General features: G+C 36.5%; 1 pseudogene; it reads right to left on the reverse strand.

Annotated features, from left to right (window-relative positions):
- Window positions 1-5,687: 5,687 nt before the first annotated feature.
- On the reverse strand, window positions 5,688-6,338 carry LOC102874182 (annotated as a pseudogene).
- Between the last annotated feature and the right edge of the window lie 3,581 nt (window positions 6,339-9,919).

Raw genomic sequence — 9,919 nt, forward strand, 5'->3', positions numbered from 1 at the left:
TAAAATGAATTTGAATATTAAAAAAATTATGTAAAGAAAATTAATGAAAATGGAAAAATAATGTAAATTTTGTTCTTGTTGTTGTTATGTGCCATTGAGTTGCCTGTGACTTACAGTGACCTTACTGTATCCTGTGCCAATCTCACGGTCTTTGACACACCTACCTTGATTACCCCAGTCACTGAATCAATACACCTCATAGACGGTCTTCCTCTCCTCCACCCTCTCAAGAATGACATCGTTCTTCAAGGATTTGTCCCTCATTGCAACATGTCCAAGATATGTCAGATGAAGCTTCAGAATCCTTTCCTCCAAGGAGCAGCTTGTTTTAATACTCTTTAGAATGAACTTATTCATTTTCTCAGCAGTCCATAGTACATTCAATACTCTTCTCCAACACCACATCTCAAAGGCATCCATTCTCCTTCTATCATCTCTAGTCATTGTCCAGCTCTCTGATGCATTGCAAGTGATTGCAAAGACCATGGCCTGTATCAGATGCACCTTAGTCTCCAGAGAGACACCATTGCTCTTCCGTATTTTGCAGAGGGATCTAACAGCAGACTTTCCCATTGCAATTCATCTTTTAATTTCCTGGCTGCTGGTGTCAAGAGTGTTGACTGTGGAGCCAAACAAACTAAAGCTGTTAACAATCTCAATCTCTTTACCATACATCCTGGTGCTGCCAACTGGCTCAGTGGAGAGAATCTTGGTCTTCTTGATATTGAGTTTCAATTCATATTGAAGGCTTCAGTACTTGACCCTCTGCAGCAAGCGCTTCAGGTCCTCCTCAGTTTCATCAAGCAGGATTCTGACATGTGCATAATGCAGTGTGCTGATGAATCTTCCTCTAATTCTGATGCCACACTTCTCCTCATACAGCTCAGCCTCTCAGATAATCTGTTCTGCATATAGATTGAAAAGATATGGAGACAGGATACATCCTTGACACACTCTTCCCAATTTTGAACCTTGCACTGTTTCCTTGCTCTGTTCTGATTACTGTCTCCTGGTCCAAGTATAGGTTTCACATTAGCACAATCAAGTGTTTTGGGATTATCATTCTTCTCAGAGTCAGCCACAGTTTCTTGTGATCCACACAGTCAAATACCTTTGCATATCGATGAAACACAGATAGACATTCATCTGGTACTTCTTGCTTTCCAAGTTATAAATAAAAACAAATAGTTGGTGTTATTTAATGGAAAATAAATTATGTTGTTCTTGTTATATACCATTGAACCTGAAACAGCTCATAGATTATTGTCTAGCAAGTGTTCAGAGGCTACAAATGGTACTGGAGTAAACTGACCATACTTCTCCCCCCTAAACACAGATAGATTCAAACTGCCTTACTTTGGGTTGGTAGCACAACTTCACTCAGTAGACTATCAGTGTTCCATGAAAAAAGTCTTAAATTTAAATAATGTTTCAATCAAACATGAAGTATTTTTAGGTGAATTGCAAATGATCATAATCTAATTTAAATGAAAAATGCACTTGATATATACATAACCTAAGACGCAAATAAAGATTCAAATTTTGTAAATAATTTTAGTAGAAAAAACAAAACAAAATACCATGGAAGAGCACATTCTTTAAAGTCTGATATAAGAGATTAAAAGGGCAGCATTTGCCCAGGGATAAGGCTCAGAAGTCAGGAAGAGACAGGAAAGAAGGAAGGACGGAAACAGTAAACACAGAGAGGGCATGGGAAGGGTACTGTTATCATGTAGGGCTTGTAATTTGTGTCAGGACATATGCAGTTGAATTGTTAAATAGGAAACAAATTTGCTTTGTAAACCATCACTCATATCACAATAAAATGTTCAATAAAAATAAAGAATACTAAAAAAAGATGATCTTGAAATTCAGATGGAATTGAGTCAAAATTTTAAAAAAATCTTAAAGGAAATATATACTGTATAACATAAAACAGTAGAAAAATGCTGCAGCTATAGAGTTGTCATATTATATATTGAGAAACATTATTGGAAATGAAGTATTTTCATAATAACAGATGATCTAATTCTTCAATATTAATTTTGAAATATGTTATATCCCATAAGGCAAACGAACACAGAAATTAAAGAAGTGAACAATCATAAATGAAGATTCAAATACTCTTACTTTTATCAAACAAGCAGATACAGCAGAAAGGCTTTACTCATCCCTTGTCCTCGAGATGGTTTTGATTCATTGCAACCCTTCACCTTTTTCTGAGCCTGTAGATTCTTATCAGGATATATTAGCTATTCGTTCTCCTTCAAAATATCTGGCATAGTCAGTCAAGCAGGTGACATTTCTATTGTTGGTGTGTGCCTTCGAGTTTGAACCATCTCATAGCTGACCCTCTAGTGGGTTTTCAGATGCAGTTATTTGCACTGGAGTAGATTGTCCATCCTTTCCCCAGGGAGCAGCTGGTAGATTAGAAGCTTGTGCCTTTGAGAGTGCAGTGCAGTTTCTTACCACTAGACCACCAGAGATCCCTATTTCAGTTATATATACACATTATAAACAGGACTTATAGTTTTCGTAAGGTTTTAGAGTAGATATGGAAGTTCGAGACATCAGAAATTGAGATTTGGCCTGTTCAGTGTACCTATTAGATATCCATGTAGAGAGTTCACTGCCAATTGAATATACATTATAAATTTTGGCAAGAAGAAAGTATACGATGGGCACCATGAAAGAGTTCTGATAGTGTACTGCAGTCTGTAGTGATCTAAAGATAGTCACTTTGAATTACCAGTCACAGTATGGAAGTAATAGAGAAAATTCTGTACTGTAAATTATACACTTATAGTCTTAAAAATTGATGAAAGGAAGATCTACATGAGTTGAAATTGATGCCATGACAGTGTTTTTATTTGTATGGTTGGTTGTTTATTTTTCTAATTAAACTCATAAAATATTAGAGTAATTAGTGAATATTTACAAGGAAAGAATTAAGATAGTTTTTCTTATTGAATTATAAAATGAACAGATCTTAAAAATCCTTAATATTTTTGGAGTTTCTTTATATGCTCTCATTGATGGACTTACCGGTATCATTGATTAATGACACGATAACCACTACAAAAACCAATTTAATAAAGACAATCCCCACAATCTCAGCAATAAATCTCCGTGAGAGACACAGTGAATCTGCAGGAATAGAAACATAAATGAGGAATAGTTAAGACTTCCAGAAACATGTTTTATTTTGTATGTAAGAACTCAGTGATATTCAAGACACAAAGTCAACACTCAAAATGACAGAACTAGAAAAAGAAGTTGCATTTTTTGCCTACTAAAATGCTTAATGAAGTTTTGGTAGCACTTCATATTTCAAATAAAATCTATATTACAATAAGTACAAGATAGATTGTTAGTTGGAGGTACGAACTGAGGGACGTCATCTCATCATGATTATTTTCTCAGGAGAGGGCTGTCCTTGGAAACTTATATCATGCTTGGAAAATTACATTATGCTTGGAAAAGTGGAGTGAAAGAGAAGAAGAGCTTCAGCAAGATGGATTGACATAATTGCAACAATAGGATTAAAACAAAGGAGATTCTGAAAATAGCTCAGGATCAGTTACTTTTAATTTCGTTGTGGGAAAGTCATTACATGTTGGAGTTGACTCAAAGGAATGTAGCAACAACCATCTATATAATAAAGGCCATCATAAGGATACCTTTAGAAAATCAAATGAGCATGATGCTAGTTTGACAACTAACGTGTGCTTGGTCTTTCCAATCGGTTGTTGTTTCTGAGAGACGGACAGTGAATAAGGTTGTTGTTGTTGTTATTGCTGAATACCATTGAGTTGAAGCCAACCCATGGGTGACTCTCAAGTGGGTTTTCAGAATCATGAGAAGAGATTGTCCATCCTTCTCCTGTAGAGCAGCTGATGGATTTGAACTGCATGCTTTCGTAATTGCAGTGCAGCTTCTTACAATGAAGCCACCAGAGCTCTTAGACAATGAATAAGAGACAAAATTGACACCTTTGGACTGTGGTGTTGAAGAAGAGTACTGAATATTTCATAGAACACAAACATACATCTTAGAGAAGTGCAGCTAGAGTGCCACTTGGAGGCAATGTTGATAAAGCTTTGTGTCACATACTTTGGATATGTTACTAATAGAGGCTATTCCTTGGACAAGAAAATCATGTTTGGAAAGGTGGGACAGAAGGATGGTGAAAGAGAGGAAGATCCTCAAGCAGCTGGATTGACATGGTGGCTGCTGTAATGAGATTCAACATGTCAGAGATTGTGAGGTTGGCACAGAACAAGACAGGAGCCAGATCCATTGTTCGTGGCGTCATTTTAAGCGTACTTAACAGCACCGCACCTAACACAACAGCAGTAAATATTATATGTAAAGTCATAAAGAAGGAAATGTTGATGATTATAAGAATTTGTTATATATACATAAATTTGCTATTTCACCAATGTTTTTCCTTTTAATTACTACCTTAAGCAAATCTTATAAAGACCACAATGTTTATTAATTTAAGAAATATTTTGGTAAATAAGACTAAATAAACAGTGTTTAATACTCTCTAAAAATGCCATAAATTATTTTCTATTGTGAATATTTTCATAAATATTTAGACTACCTTTTCACTGACATTAATTATGTTCATCATGATGTGAATCCATGACTGCTACCTATATTGAAATTTCCATCACCTTTAACACTACTCAATGTTCCTAATCAGTGGTATATTTATATTGAATGCACATTATCATAACTATATTCTGACCTATAATGATCTTCTATCATGTCCCCAAAGCTGTGTATGATTTTGAAAAAAACTATCAATCTCTCTCCTTCAGAGCGATAGGAAAATTAAGACCACTGAACTTTCAGTCATTAGCACAACATACATATCAAAGTTTTACTTTAATTATCATAAGTAATTCCATGAGTTGAATTAACTGTGTTGTTATGTGTCACCAATTCAGGACAAACTTATAGCTGACATTTTGCACAGGAATACACTGTCCATCTTTCTCCTGCAGAACAATTGCCTGCATTGTGATAGTGGAACTTCTTGCCACCACACCATTAGAACTTGCTTTGAAATAGAAATAGATAAAATAAAATCACACTTACCTGACACTAGTTTGATGGCCATGTGGCCCTTTAAGTATGATGGTGGTATGATCAAGAAGTCAAGATGACTGTGGTATTCTAGAACAATGAATTAAAATTACCTGATTAGTCAGCCTAAAGAGGAATTTAAAAACATCTGTTTGCATATGAACAGAAATCTGCAGAGTGGAAAAAGCAACAATACTGCTGAACATTTCACTTAACTTTTTAACTATAAATTAACACACTTTGGAAATGGTAAATTAAATTGAATTCAAGTCCTCTGTAAACACATTTTTCTATGTTTGATAATATTTTTCTCTTTAATTGCAATTTTATCAAATATTTACAGAGAAGTTAGGTTTTCATTTATTCGTTGTTTTTTATTTTCCTCTCTCCTCTATTCCCAATACCCCCCCTTTTTTTTTTTTTTGTGGGCCCCAAGTGGATTCTGGCACATTCTTTGGTTAGGTTAGTGATGTCACGGTACGCACAGGAAGCAGGCCGAGGAGGTTTTTTGGAGGGAGTTAATGCCTCTCGGCTGAATCAGCTGTCCAATCTACTCCTGGGGAGGAGGACCTTGTCTTCAGAACTCCCAGCTAGGGGGCCTCAAGGAAAGTGTTGGTTCAAAAAATAGAGGAGACGATCTTCCCCGTGGCGTTGATGGTGCCTTCGCTGTCTGAGCTGGACTCCGAGTCACTGCTCCCCAAGTAGGCGCCCAGGCCTGGGAGAATGCCAATACAGACGGCAGCGGAGGGGCAGTGGATGGAGGGGCCGCTCAGAGAAGTGCTTCCAAGAGACATACACGAGGAGGTCTCTTGATTCTTGTCATCAGAGTCAGGGTCTGGTTTCAGCCTTTTCACACTATTGCCACTCTCTGAGCTCTTGTGTTTCACTGCTCCTGCCAACAGCTTGGCCTGGGAGAACTTGCTCTTGGTTTCTACGTGTTTCGCAGCCAATTTCTTCTCCACTTCTTTTTTGCTTTCTGAAGAAATTCCAACCTTGTTGAGATTACTTCTGTATTCCTTCAGTTCTTTTAGCTCTTCTTCTCTCCTTTGCTTTTCTATCAGTTCCTGCTGCCGAGAAACTTCATCAAGGAAGTTGGTCTCATCTTCATACAATCCACTTTTTAATGGACCTTCTTGTTCCAGATCATCTATTGTCCCACATAAAATGCTCAAATATGCATTCCCTTCAGAGAGTTCAATGCAGTGTTCGTTACCTTTTCCTTTCTCCCTCAAACTTGCCATGTTAGTCCTATTTATAGCGTGGGCATTATGCAGTGTTTGTGACTGAGATATTTCACTCAGCATGTTTCCCAGGGTGATCAATGTTATGTAGTATTTCACCAGTTCATTGTTTTTATTTTCATTTTCTTAAAATTTAAATTCATTTTCATGACAGTTTACAGTCTTTGGATTTCTTCTTTCATTATTGCACATTTCTCCCTGCCCACCTCTCCCCGCCCCCAATTTGCTTTTCTTTTGGAAAAGTAAAAGGAAAAAAAACCCTTTCATTGTTATTCAATCCCTACCCCCAAGTCCACTACATTATGCTACTTTCGTTCTGGACTCCTATCTTAACAATGATATCTAATCATATATCCATTTTAAACAGTTCTCTCCCTCATCTGTTTCTAAATGCTGTGTAATGTTTCATTATGTGAATGTATCACCGTTTTTCTATCTATTAGATTGTTGATGGGAAGTTGGGCAGCTTCTATCCCTTCAATATTGTTAATAATGCCACAAAAAACACAAGTATTCATACATCTGTTTGAGTTGCAGCTCTGATTTCTTTAGGGTAAAATTCCAGTGGTAGGATAGCTAGGTAGAATAGTATTTCTAACATTTTGAGAAAGTACAAAACTGAGTTCCACATGGTTGTACCATTTTACATTCTAGCTACCTGTGAATAAGAATTCCAATTTCTCCACACTCTTGTCAGAATATGTTGTTTATTGCCATGCTGAACTTTGCTATTGTCACTGGGGTTAGATATCTCATAGTTGTTTTGGTTTGCACTTCTCTGATAGCTAGGGATTTTGAACATTTCTTCATGTATTTGTTGACGATCTAAATTTCTTCTTTCGTGATGTGTTTATTTGTACCTTTTAACTATTTTGTGATTGGGTTGTTTGCCCACTTCTTGTTGAAGTGTTGATATATTCTATGTATTAGATGTAAATTTTTTATCAGGTATATGATTTCTAAGGTTTGTGGTTATGGTCTTTTTGTTTTGTTTTGTTTTGTTTTTTCCAGTTAGTGGATTTCCTTTTTATCCAATTGGAGTTTTTTTGATGTGTTTGATTTTTTAGAAATTATCATTCATTTATTTTATTCTTTCTTTGTTGTAGGTATTTTTGATATGCGTAGAAGTCTGCTCATGCTGTAGACTATAGTTGTTGCTGTCGTTATGTGCTGTTGAATTGCCTGTGACCTATAGTAACCTTTATGTGTAGCAATCTGAACCCAGCCCTGTCCTAAGCCAGTTTCACTAACTCTGACACACCCAATGCCTAATGACAGTAACACTCCATCTCTTCCTGGGTTCTTCTCTCCTGTGCTGTCCTCCACCCTTCCAAATGTGATGTCCTTCTCCAAGAAACAGTCTCTCCTGGCCAGATGCTCAAAGTATGTGAGATAGCATCAAAATTCTAGCCTTCAAGGAGAAACTTGGTTTAACCCTTTCCAAGACAGACCTATTTGTTTTCTTGGCAGTTCTTGGTATGTTCAAGAATCTTTTCTTGCACCACAACTCAAAGGCATTGATTCTTCTTCTGTCATCCTTAGTTATTATCCATTTCTCTGATTCATGACAAGTAATTGCAAAGACCATGGACTGGATTTTGCTGTAGACTAGGGCTTCTAGAATTGTTCTTGCTTTTTCTGAGATGAATTTTACAGTCTTTGTTTTTACTTCTGGGTCCCTGCTAGACCTTCAGTCATTTTTTGTGTATGGTGTAAAGTGTGAGTCTTGATTAAGTTTTCTGCAGATAGTTTTCCAATTTGTCAGCACCTTTTGTTAAAAAGGCTGTTGTTTTCCAGTTAATTTCTTTTGTCTCCCTGTCAAAAACCCAGTCATAAAAAAAAAATAAAAATACAGTCATGGGATTCACAGCAGGTATGCAAGGATGGTTCAACATAAGAAAAACAATTAATGTAGTTCATCACATGAAAGCAAAGAACAATAACCACATGATTTTATCAACTGATGCAGAAAAGACCTTTGAAAATATTGGTCACCATTCCTGATTAAAATTCTTAACAAAATAGGAATAGGGGAGAATTTTAACTATAGGGTGAAAAGTATATGTACAAAACCAGGGGCCAACATCATTCACACTAAAGACAGATTAAAGGTATTCTTGAAAATAGGAACTAGGCATGGATGCCTACTATCACCACTGTTATTTGATATTGTATTGCAAGAGAGATCAATAAGGCAAGATAAAGAAGGGAAAGGTATCCAAATTAGTGAAGTGGAAACAATACTATCTCTATATATTGTTATTGTTGTTGTTCACCATAGAGTCAGAACCAACTCATAGCTGACCCTCCAGTGGGTTTTCAAAGGCAGTTAATCACATAGGAGGAGATTGCCCATCTTTCTCTTGTAGAGCTGCTGGAGGCCTTGAACCATGTGCCTTTGGGATTGCAGCACAGCTTTTGGCCACTAGGCCATATACAGATGATATAATAGTATAATTAGAAAACGATATATGTTCAGCAAGAAAAATATTGGACATTATCAACCAATTCATCAAAGTACCAGAGTACAAGATCAACATATAAAAATAAGTTTAATTTCTCTACAGTACCAAAGGAAACACAGAAACAAAGCTAAGGAAAACAACATCAATTACAATAGCTAATCACAAGATGAAGTAGATTTACAAAAGACTTATACAAAGAAACTTACAAAATATTAATGCAGGAAACAAAACGAGGCCTAAAGAAATGGAGGAATATACCATCCTCATGGATAGGAAGACTTAATATCATGAAAAATGACAATTCTACCAAAAGCGATCTACAATATCAATACAATGCCAATTTATATACCAATTCTATTCTTTAACAAGATGGAAAGGAAAGGACTGTTTCAAATTTTGTTTCAAGTGTGGAACAGATAGAGAACCTAAATAAGCAAAACAAAACTGGAAAAGAGAAACAAGGTAGGAGCCCTTGATCACAATTCCTACTACACATCAGTGGAGTTTGATGTCATTACGTTCCTTCGAGTACGTTCCTTTGAGTCACTTGTAACTCATAATAATGGTAAATACAGCAGTCCTAAACCATGCTCTACCCTGTGCCAATCTTATTGTCCCTGACTTATCTACCCCTGTTACATCGGTCAATGAGTCAATCCATCTCATTGAGAGTATTCCTCTCTTGTGTTGTCCCTCTACCTTCCCAAGCATGACATCCCTCTCTAATCACTGGTCCCACCTTGCAACATGTCCAAAGTATGTCAGATGAAGTTTCAGAATACTTGCCTCTAAGGAATAGCCTGGTCTCTCCCTTTCTATGACCAACCTGTTTGTTCTCCTAGTGGTCCATGAGGCATCAATTATTCTTCTGTCATCCCTAGTCATCATCCATCTTTCTGATGCATAGCAAGTAATTGCAGATCAGGTGTACCTTAGTCTCCAGACTGACATCGTTACTCTTCAGTACTTTGGAGAGGTCTCTGACAGCAGAGTTTCCTAATGTAATTTGTCTTTTAATTTCCTGGATGCTGGTACCAAGAGTGTTGACTGTGAAAACAAGCAAACTAAAGCTGGTAATAATCTCAATTTATTCACCATCTGTCATGATTATGCTAA

The sequence above is a fragment of the Elephantulus edwardii genome, unplaced genomic scaffold, assembly GCF_000299155.1.
Source record: "Elephantulus edwardii isolate Elephantulus edwardi_28Jun2011 unplaced genomic scaffold, EleEdw1.0 scaffold00067, whole genome shotgun sequence".
NCBI classification, from domain to species: Eukaryota; Metazoa; Chordata; class Mammalia; order Macroscelidea; family Macroscelididae; genus Elephantulus; species Elephantulus edwardii.